Here is an 11,506-nt window from a genome sequence, read left to right as displayed (position 1 = left end):
GATCCTGCTAGCTGGCTAAGTTATCATACCAAGCCTAAAAAACTGGAGAAGTATCCAAAATTCGGCATCTAGAGGGCAGGGTCTGGAATTAGCACCACACGAAACCAGCAGCAGTGCCTCTACGCGTCCACCAGTAGGCGTCCACCTAACAGTACTGGTGTAAGCTCGGGGCCCGCATGCCAACCCCCAGTAAGCCCTGTTTTTTCAGGCCAGGGTCCAGAGCGGGCCCCCCTGGAAAAATGTGCCACCCCCAACAACACCATCCCTACGGACAAGGAACCGGAAACCGAAGAGATGAACACACCACGGAACAACAGTGAAATAAGATAAGTATGGTTCCTGCCATCACACAAAAGATGAAGGGTTTGTACTAACAAAGCATTCAAGGATAAAATTAAATTAGATCCCATCCTGCTCGGCCTTTTGGCTAAGATTAGTAGTAACTGCCTTATCAGTTTATATCTGATATGTCCCTTCCCAGGGACCATACAATACCAGTACAGCATGCACCCTAGGGGTCTACCCTCCCACTAATAAGAACATGAGGGACTAGCAATTGGGGGTAATAATTACTCAGGGGTCATATAGAAGCCTATATGAACCTTTGGTACCAACTAACCAAGATGGTAATGTCGCCATCATTGATATCAAGGGGTCATAATAAACCCAGTATGAACCTTTGGCTCTAAAAATCCCAACATGGTATATGTCGCACCGTCATTGACTTGCCACTTGAGTATCTCGCCAGGCCACGCTTGGAATATTGAAACTGCCAACCTTTCATTCCAAGCATACTTAATGGTAGACATCAACTTAAAAGATGCATACTATTCAGTACCCATTCAAAAAACTTGGAGATAACTTGGCAGTATTAATTATCGACTATGGCTATTACAGCCAAACTGGTTCCAGATATTCTAACCAGCCCTGGCTATATTAAGGAACTATCGTCATGGCATGTTCCAATGATATTAATGACGACTAATCCATGGGTATAGCTATCACAGCTTTAGCTATTATTCTTTTAGCCGAGCTTGACATGCAATCCAGATAGATCTCCGATTGAAACCATCGCTCTCAGCCTTGACTAAGATCAAGCGGAGTATCTGTTGTTGTTAGGTCTATTTTGACTCGTCCCTTATCAAGGGACCATATATCAATTGATTTGGAACAGGGAGATGGGGAGGGGCTTGCTCCATCCACTCCACGCATCAACCAGTATTGCAGTACCTTGAAATATAAATCCTCTACTGTTGACTATTTGGTATTCAACACTCTACCCACTTATCTTTAACTTGGCATAGGAGAGTCAGTATGACACAACCTGTAACAATTAATGGTATCTACCTACCATTCAACAGTGGCAAGAGTATTGGGAGTTAGTAGCAGCTGTTCCAGCTACTTAACGTGAACCTTCCATTAAGGCTAGATGCTAATGTTTAAACTACCCTCACCCAAAACATGGTGGCATATGGACTAATCTGGAGTTGTCATCACTATAGACACTAGGCGTAAAACCTAGTTTGGAAATTTTGAGTACGCTCTATTGGCAAAGCATATTATCCTGCAGTGCACCATTTTGCATGTTCGTTTATAATTAACAACATCACAGTAGTGACATACACAAACCACTTGGGCAGAATAAATCGATATCATGTGACATTTATTTAACAATTGGAACTACAGGTCGTCAAAAATATACGACCATCAGCAAACTTACCTATTAGGTGAGCTAAATACTGTAAACAGACATATTAAACCCAAGTATTGCTGGAATTACAAAGCAATATGGAACACCCGATATCGATTTCACTGTATTCAATTGAATTCTCCACGTACCGATGTATGTCGCAAGAAACCAAATTTGAGGCAGGGGCAATGAATTCATTCCCACTGAATTAGGAAGCGTGAGGGGGGAATCTAATCTATGTTTTCCCCCTTTTTTCCTACCTCATCAGGTACTACGGCCTCATCAGTCGGGTACTACGCACATGGCACGATAAATTAAACTACTGGATTGCAGATTTGAAAAGACCATCACTGGGTCTGGGTTGCAGAATTGGGAAGACCTCTGCTGGGCCTGGATTGTCAATAGTGCTATCAACACAAGGATAGCATCCCATCGCATATCCACTAGGGAACATACTTGGCGAACATCAAGAAGTGGGAAGATACCATTCAAATACAGGAACTACATATTCAACTACAACAAACCTGTACTGGAGTTCTGGCAGGTCTTCACCACAATGAAGGATTCAGCCAGAAATGCTCTGTCAGCCTACTTAACTCGGGCACCAGGACCACAGGCCATAGGGTACCTCCCGCTGGTGATCAAATTTAGGAGAGGTTTATCCCCCAGACCCAGGTACACCCAAATCTGGGATGTCAGTATGGACCTGACGTACCTTATGGGATGGTCACCAGCCAGGTCCCTCACCCTGGAACAGCCCACCCTGAAGGGACGTGCTGATGGCCTTGTCTCAGCACAAAGAGTCCAGTTTCCTCCATCCACTACGATTGGACAATATGGTTTACTAGACCGTGTTCCATTTACCATTAGGGACTGGGCAAACAGAGCAGACCAGGAACATCAGGTCTAGTTATGGAATTCCGGGCATACCCACCTGATCCACGGTTATGTGTCATGACCCACTTATTGAACTACATCGACACAATAAGTAATCCTCGAGGGAGAGAAAAAGCCTTATGGGTCAGCCACAAGAAACCTTATGGTCGGGTGACAAGCCAAACTATCTCAAGTGGCTCAAGCAGGTACTGGGAGTTGCTGGAGGACATATTAACGTGTATAAATCTTACTCCACCAGGACAGCATCCACATCAGTGACTAAGAGGATGGACGTGCCAATGGACCACATCCTGGCTACAGCGGGGTGGTCTAGGGAGTATACGTTCCAAACTTTTATAACAAACCACTGACAGAACCTGTATCGTTTGCAGAAAAAGAATCTGCAAAAAATATATAATTTAAGCCCGGGGGAGCATTTGGTCTTGTTGTTAATAACACCATTATTTTTTTTACAAACAGATTCATGGTTGATTTCGATAACATACTTCCTCCGTCGAAAGACTTCGGCAGCGAGTGAAGTATGAACTGTTACACGGTTTGAAATCACAGAGCTTTAAAATCTTCACGTAGTCACTCACGTGACTCCGAAGTAAAATAGTAAGATTAAACGAACACTTACCAGTTTGAAGTTTGATCTGTATTTTATGAGGAGTAACGATGAGGGATTACGTGCCCTCCGCTCCCACCCTCAATAATATGGGTCAAACTGATAACTAAGGTCTCCTTTTCTTTACTATGTTTATTTCAATAACTGTGTCTGTCTGATTCCACACCGCTGCTTTGAAGTATGTCGCGCATGCGTGCTGAGCGGGCTCTTCACGTAATCCCTCATCGTAACACCTCATAAAATACAGATCAAACTTCAAACTGGTAAGTTCTCGTTTAATCTTACTATTATTTATGACTCCATCTCTATTTGTATTTAATTTCTACTCTTCCAGATGCAAGGTTCCAACAGATTGTCAATTAATCTCTGTCACTGACTCTAGACTCATCAGCACACTGTTCCACGTTATGTAAAAATAAATCTGCTTTCATTTTTAATTCTTGTGAAGCTTTACTAATTAAATATTAATGTTACATCTGTTTAACATCGCTAACTGTATGTAAAGTAAACATGCCCCCTCCAGTGAATTCCCTTTTCTCACTTCACGTTGCCTCAGAGATCTGTAAAATGTAACGCCATCGTTGTTGTTGGGAGAAGAGTGAAAAAAATAACAATGTAAATAAGTCAGCCTGTATATCAGTCAGTCAGTATATAATTTCTAACCCTACCCGCTGGTGGAAACTGGATGAGGTCTGCAATTGAGATTGATGAGTTCTTGGCTTTATTTAGATTAACTGGGCAGGTACAAGAATAGCTCTCGCATGATTCTTCATCCTATATGAACATTAGATTCACCTGAGGTAGACAAAAATGCTGGAGAAACTCAACGGGTGCAGCAGCATCTATGGAGCGAAGGAAATAGGCAACGTTTCGGACTGAAACCCTTCTTCAGATTCACTTGATATCACCTGCAACTTTAACTCAGCAATCAATGCAGGAAGCCAGAATGCATGTCTTGCTATGTGGTGGATGGAGGAGCAAACTGGTGGCATGAGTAATATTAAGAAAAAAAGTAAGATTATGAAAAGAATAGCTGACTATTCCAAAATAAATATCAAGAAAGATGATTCAATTTATTTACTGGACGAGGAGGAGTTTAAACAGATTTATTAATTCATTTTTGGGATCAGAGCACCAATGGACAGGCAAGAATGTATTGACCATCCCTCAATGCCTATAAGAAGGTGATGCTGCCTCCTTAAACTGTTGCCATCCTTCTATTGAAGGTACACTCATAGTGCTTTTGGATAGGGAGTCCTAGCATTTAGACCAAGTGATGGAGAAAAAAGCAGTGATATATTTTCAAGAAAGGAAGGGAAAACTACCGGTTGTGGTTTACCAACAAAACTACTGACATTGTCCTTTGTGGTGAAAATCATACTCTTCCTAACGGGGACATAGAACTGGGAATGTGCTGACAAACGAGACATGGCTAAGAGAGTCAACCATCAAGAGTGTTTAATTGTCATATGTACCGAAAAGGAACAATGAACTTCTCACAACAGTCTACCACATCTGTAAACACAGAAAATTTAATAAACAATTAGAGTCATAAAGTCATGGAGTGATACAGTGTGGAAACATGTCCTCTACTCAACTTGCCCACACCGGCCAACAATGTCCCAGCTACACTAGTCCCACTTGCCTGTGTTTGGTCCATATCCCTCCAAACATATCTGATCCATGTACCTGTCTAACTGTTTCTTGAAAGTTGTGATAGTCCCTGCCTCAACTACCTCCTCTGGCAGCTTGTTTCATGCATCCACCACCCTTAGATTCCTATTAAATCTTTTCCCATTCACCTTAAACCTATGTCCTCTGTTCCTTGATTCACCTAATCTGGTCAAGAAACTCTGCGTCCACCCGATCTATTCCTCTCATGATTTTATACATCTCTTTCAGATCCCCCTCATCCTCCTGCCCTCCAAGAAATAGAGTCCCAGCTTACTCAATGTCTGCCTTATGCTCAGATCCTCTAGTCCTGGCAACATCCTCGTAAAACTTCTCTGTACCCTTTCCAGCTTGACAATATCTTTCCTATAACATGGTGCCCAGAACTGAACACAATACTCTAAATGCGGTCTCACCAACGTCTTATACAACTGCAACATAACCTCCCAACTTCTTTACTCAATATTCTGACTGATATTCAGGCAGCTGTGGCAGGGCCTGAATGCAATCACCTCCTACAAGGCAAAACCAGGAGGCAGCTCGAATGTCGGTGTAACATCACTCCCTGACGAGCTCAATGCGTTTTACACACGCTTTGACAGGGAGAATACTGATGTGCCTTCCCGATCCCCCATTCGCTGTGATGGCATTTCAGTCTCAGTCACAGAGGCCGATGTCAGGAAATCCTTCAGAGGGGTGAACCCCCGAAAAGCACCTGGTCCAGATGGTATACCCGGTCGTGTTCTAAAAACCTGTGCGGACCAACTGGTGGGAGTTTTTACGGACATTTTCAACCTCTCACTTCTGAGGTCTGAGGTCCCCACCAGGTTTAAAAGGGCATCAATTATACCGGTGCCCAAGAAGAGTAAGGTAACGTGCCTCAATGACTATCGACCAGTGGCACTAACGCAGGTGGTGATGAAGTGCTTTGAGAGGTTGATCATGGAGCAAATCAACTCCTACATCGACAAAAACCTGGACCCACTGCAGTTCGCGTACCGCCACAACAGATCAATCAACCAATCAATCAAGCACTTTATTCATCCCCGAGGGGCAATTTCCGAGATCAACGGTGGATGCGATCTCGCTGGCCATCCACTCCGCACTGGACCACTTGGACAACAAAAACTCATATGTCAGGCTGTTATTCATTGATTACAGCTCGGCATTTAACACAATCATCCCCTCCAAACTGGTTACCAAACTCGCAGAACTGGGTCTCTGCGCATCCCTCTGCAACTGGATCCTCGACTTCCTCATCCACAGACCACAGTCAGTTCGTATTGCTGGAAATGTGTCAGCCTCGATAACAATCAGCATGGGAGCACCTCAAGGCTGCGTGCTCAGCCCCCTGCTGTACTCACTCTATACCCATGACTGCGTAGCGAACCACAGTGCGAACTCCATCATCAAGTTCGCTGACGACACCACTATTGTGGGGCGTATCACTGATGGGGATGAGTCAGAATACAGAAGTGAGATCGAGCTGTCTTTATGGTGCCAGCGCAATAACCTGGCCCTCAACACCAGCAAAACCAAGGAACTGATTGTGGACTTTGGAAGGAGTAGGAGGGGGACCCACAGCCCCATTTATATCAACGGGTCGATGGTTGCAAGGGTCAAGAACTTCAAATTCCTGGGCGTGCACATCTCTGAAGATCTTTCCTGGTCCGAGAACACTAACGCAATTATCAAAAAAGCTCATCAGCGCCTCTACTTCCTGAGAAGATTACGGAGAGTCGGATTGTCAAGGAAGACTCTCTCTAACTTCTACAGGTGCACAGTCGAGAGCATACTGACCGGTTGCATCATGGCTTGGTTCGACAATTTGAGCGCCCTGGAGAGGAAAAGACTACAAAAAGTAGTAAACACTGCCCAGTCCATCATCGGCTCTGACCTTCCTTCCATCGAGGGGATTTATCACAGTCGCTGCCTCAAAAAGGCTGGCAGTATCATCAAAGACCCACACCATCCTGGCCACACACTCATCTCCCTGCTACCTTCAGGTAGAAATACCTTGTTTCGGCCCGAAACGTCGCCTATTTCCTTCGCTCCATAGATGCTGCTGCACCCGCTGAGTTCCTCCAGCAATTTTGTGTACCTTCAGGTAGAAGGTACAGGAGCCTGAAGACTGCAACAACCAGGTTCAGGAATAGCTACTTCCCCACAGCCATCAGGCTATTAAACCTGGCTCGGACAAAACTCTGATTATTAATAACCACTTTCTGTTATTTGCACTTTACCAGTTTATTTATTCATGTGTGTATATATTTATATCATGGTATATGGACACATTTATCTGTTTTGTAGTAAATGCTTACTATTTTCTGTGTGCTTAAGCATAGCAAGAATTTCATTGTCCTATACAGGGACACATGACAATAAACTCACTTGAACTTGAACTTGAACTTGAAGGCCAATGTGCCAAAAGCCTTTTTGACCACTTCATAGAAATAAAGTTCAATAAATTAAAAAATAAATGTTATTAGTACAAAACAAAAGCTCTTAGTCACTATGGCAACCAAGTTTGTAGTGTGTAGTTTGTACATGGTTTGTAGTTTAGTTGGTGTTTCATTGTTCTTTTCTTTGAACAATGAAATTCTGGGATCGAAGAGAAGGGGGTTGAAGGTAATGGTAAAGGTGGAATGAATATGATCACTATGCCACATATAGTCACTCCGTCCATGGATGTCTGTTGGATCCGTGAGCTCATTCTTGGCACACTATCTTGACGAGTTGCGTGTGGCATAAGGAATCCTGGTGAACTGCAGCCCTACCCAAACGACAGGCCTGACTCACCCACAGCAGACCGGAAACCCGCCTAGTGAGGGAAGCCACAGAGAGGGGGATGGAGAGAGATGGCAGTGAACTCTGGACATAAAGGCCTGGTAAGAAGAACCTGGGGGGGTCTTACCTTCTGCACCCACAAGGTTGGCTGCGGGAGGCACCGCCCAGGAAACAATGGCTGAAGAGAGCCGTGCAAGGAGACGGACAGCGGGTCACGGGATGACCGGAATGGATGCGACGGCTGCATTGGGCCTTTGTGGCCAGCTGCAACTGGGCCTGTAAAATAGCAGCAAAATGGCACCTCTTGCATATAGACTTTTTGGGCTGTTCTGTACATCCAGTACTAACTGGGAGATTGTGCGTATGTAAGGTGATAGTCTTGCTGAGCTATATGCTAAAAAAAATATTTCACGGTACCTAGGTACACGCGATAATAAAGAAACCATTGAACCATTAAACCATTGAACTATTCATGCAAATTCTGAATTTTTGCTGGAAGCTTATGAGCCTCTGCAGTATTGATCAACATATTGTATACATAAAGCCATTGAGATCAGTGGTTTGACCTCAGCATTAAGTAATGGGGTAGGGAGATTGCCCTAGCCTTTGGTAAAAGGCCCCTAGGTCTTCCCTCTCCACCCGCACTATCCACGAGTCAGCAGCTGGATCAGTAGGTTACACAGTGAGCTGTAGAAGTCCCACAAAATCAAAAAGCCTAGCATAACCACAAAACTGGAAATGATCCTGGTACCATGACAACATGCAACTTGCAATGTCCATGAGAAAAAAAGCATGAATTTATTGCAACTCACATCGCCTTTGTGATAAACGCTTTGATACATTTATTATTTGCCCACAGTAATTGTGTAGCTACCAACAATAAAATTAAGTCTAATGGTTGGGAGTAGCATTTGTTTTGAATCATGAGAAATAATTCCACATGACATTCTGACCTGGAGATCATTCTCCCTTGAAGCAGAATAAATAGCACTGGCTGTCCAGGCGACATGCATTTTGCACCGGTCTCCATCTCACCCTTTTGTGCCCTTACGTTTGACTGTCGGGTCACTTGCATCAAATCCCCATCCTGCTTATCATCTTTCTGCCAAATTCCTCCCTGCATCTGAATTGGGATTGGCTCTGCTCCAACCTCCTCCTCCATTATCTTTTCACTTTTGAACTATGTTTGGGGTGGGTGTTCTTTCTTAAAAATGTTACCAAATGCACCTGGCAGAACGCAAGGCCATGTGCTCCAACAGGCAGAAATAAGATAGCAAATATTTTCATCTCTTATTTGTATTTAAGAAATGCTTGCATTGTCGAGTATGTCGAGGAATAGTAATGTGTATGATTGCTCGGCGAGATGTCAACTCATGCTCGTGACCTCCAATATAACAATTTCCACATTCAGCAATGGTACTTCACCATAGAAAAGGGAGAAAGATTGGAGGTAATGGCACGTTAAGATGTTCTTCCACTTGCTATTTCTCATTGAACTGACAGAAAATGTGAGTAATTTTCTTTGACACTCTAGATAGTGAAAGCAGGATTTAAAGAAGTGGCAAAATGTATCTATTGAAAACAAGTTCCACCCAAAAAGAAAACTCACATGAATCAGCCCTTTGGCTGTGTGCAAGTTAATACATTAGACCTGGGATGATTTTAGATCTGGGCAAATTTTGAACTAGAGTTATTTCTCAGGGTAAGAACATGTGCAATTCTTTAAAACAAGTTCTTCTGAATATTTACAGGTCGGGGAAGAAATAACGTTGAGTCCAGTTCCATAATGGAATGCTTACTTAGGGATATGTTATGGAGGAACATTTTACATTCTGGAATTTAAGATTTGCTGATAGCATTTAGCATTTAATTTAACTTTAATTAACTTGCCGTTTCCTTCACATAGTTAGCCAGTAGTTTAAAAAATCCCATAATTAATTCAGTAATTAACTGGAAGTGGTCACCAGATTGATATTGCTGGCTGCAACTGTACAGGTATTTGTGATTTCAGCTATTAAGGAGGGTTTATCTTTGCTAAGATAGGCACAAAATGCTGGAGTAACTCAGCGGGTCATGCAACATCTCCGGAGAAAAGGAATAGGTGATGTCAAGACCCTTCTTCAGTGGCTATTTTTGCTAATCCGTGTACTGGGTTGCACAACGTTAAGTTCTATAAAGGTTGTTGCAGTCACAATGAATGCGACATGGGATTTTATTAAATGGGAAATTGTTGGCACTGAGAGAGAATTGCTCTTCTGGTGTCTGTTTAGCGAGCTGATCTAATACATGAAGCGATGAGAGGGCACCTTGGACTGGTGGAATGCAGTCCTGCATTCCTCAACAGGAAGTCCAAGACACTTCCCATATCTGTGACATCGTAGGTGAAGAGAATATCATCAGATGAAGCTTGACCCTCGGTTTTGGAGCTTGAGGAATTGCTTATGTTATTATGATCTATCTGTGAGGATGAGCCTTTTATGTAGATTACACATTTTGGGAGATAATTTATTTTGAGAAAAGAAATGGATAATTTATTCTAAGCTGAAGCATGCTTTCTAAGAGAAAGGAGGTATGTCCAAACATTAATAAAACTGGTTAGGCCACAGCTTGAGTGCACCATACAGTTCTGGTCACAATGTTACAGGAGAAGAAAGAGATTGCACTAGAGAGAGGAGCAACGATATTTTAAGTATTTTAATAGTTACAATATAATAATATAATATAATAATTAAATATAAAATAACTACTGATTAAGTGTTTTCAGTATGTGTAGGAAAGAACTGCAGATGCTGGTTTAAATCAAAGGTAGACACGAACTGCTGGAGTAACTCAGCTGGACAGGCAGGATCTCTGGAGAGAAGGAATGGGTTAACTAAATTGAAGGATGTGGAAGGAGTAGATAGGACAGACATATCTGTATATTCCAGAGTGACCTCTTAGCAGATGGATATTTTTTAAAGCGTATACTTTTCATGTAATTGTTGGAAGGATTGGAGGGGAGATGAGGAAACAAAATTTCACGCCTATGGTGGTTGGGGTCAGGAACTCTGTCGTTAATGGTGGTAGAGATAGAAACCTTCATTATATTTAAACATTTGAATGCAGAAGGTGTGATTCAATTGGGAAACTTTTTTCCAAAAGGCACGAAGGTATTGGGCCAAATGCCTCTGTCTGTATTATAATTCATCCGACCTTTCAAAAAAAACATAAGATGGATGTTATGACCTGCTTTGAAGTGCTGCTCTATTAACTCCAGATGTGAACATACAAACATGAATTTGGGTGGCACAGTGGTGCAGAAGTAGAGTTGCTGCCGTACAGAACTTGCAGCGCCAGAGACCCGGGACGATCTTGACTACGGGTGCTGTCTGTACGGAGTTTGTAAGTTCTACCCGCGACCATGTGGATATTCGATGATATCTTTGGTTTCTTCCCACATTCCAAAGACGTACAGGTTTGTGGTTTAATTGGCTTGGTATAGGTGTAAATTGTCTCTAGTGTGTGTAGGATAGTGTTAGTGGGCGGGGATTGCTGGTCGGTGCAGACTTGGTGGGACAAAGGGCCTGTTTACGCGCTGCATCTCTAAACAAAACTAAACTAAACTAAATTAAGAGCAAGATTAAAAAAGGAGGCAGGCAACAGCTTTAGGCAGCTAGGATCAAGTGTATCCCTGGAAGTATTTCGGGAACTGAGGAGTACGCTGCAGAAAGAAATCAGGAGCAATGGGGGGGGGGGGGGGCTAGGAGATAGCTCTGGCAGAAAATATTAAGGATGATCCAAATAGATTTTATGTACATTATCGAAAAAGAGTAACTAGAGAGAGAATTAGAGAACTAGAGAGGAATCAAAGTGGT

The 11,506-nt window shown here is 42.9% G+C and overlaps 1 pseudogene; it reads left to right on the top strand.

The window, feature by feature from the left end:
• The first annotated feature begins 1,070 nt into the window (after window positions 1-1,070).
• Window positions 1,071-1,249, top strand: LOC116983371 (annotated as a pseudogene).
• Window positions 1,250-11,506: the final 10,257 nt, after the last annotated feature.

The sequence above is a fragment of the Amblyraja radiata genome, chromosome 1 (assembly GCF_010909765.2).
Source record: "Amblyraja radiata isolate CabotCenter1 chromosome 1, sAmbRad1.1.pri, whole genome shotgun sequence".
Lineage (NCBI taxonomy): Eukaryota > Metazoa > Chordata > Chondrichthyes > Rajiformes > Rajidae > Amblyraja > Amblyraja radiata.
Note: the sequence above shows the minus strand (reverse complement) of the source record. Positions and strands in the feature narration are given on the sequence as shown.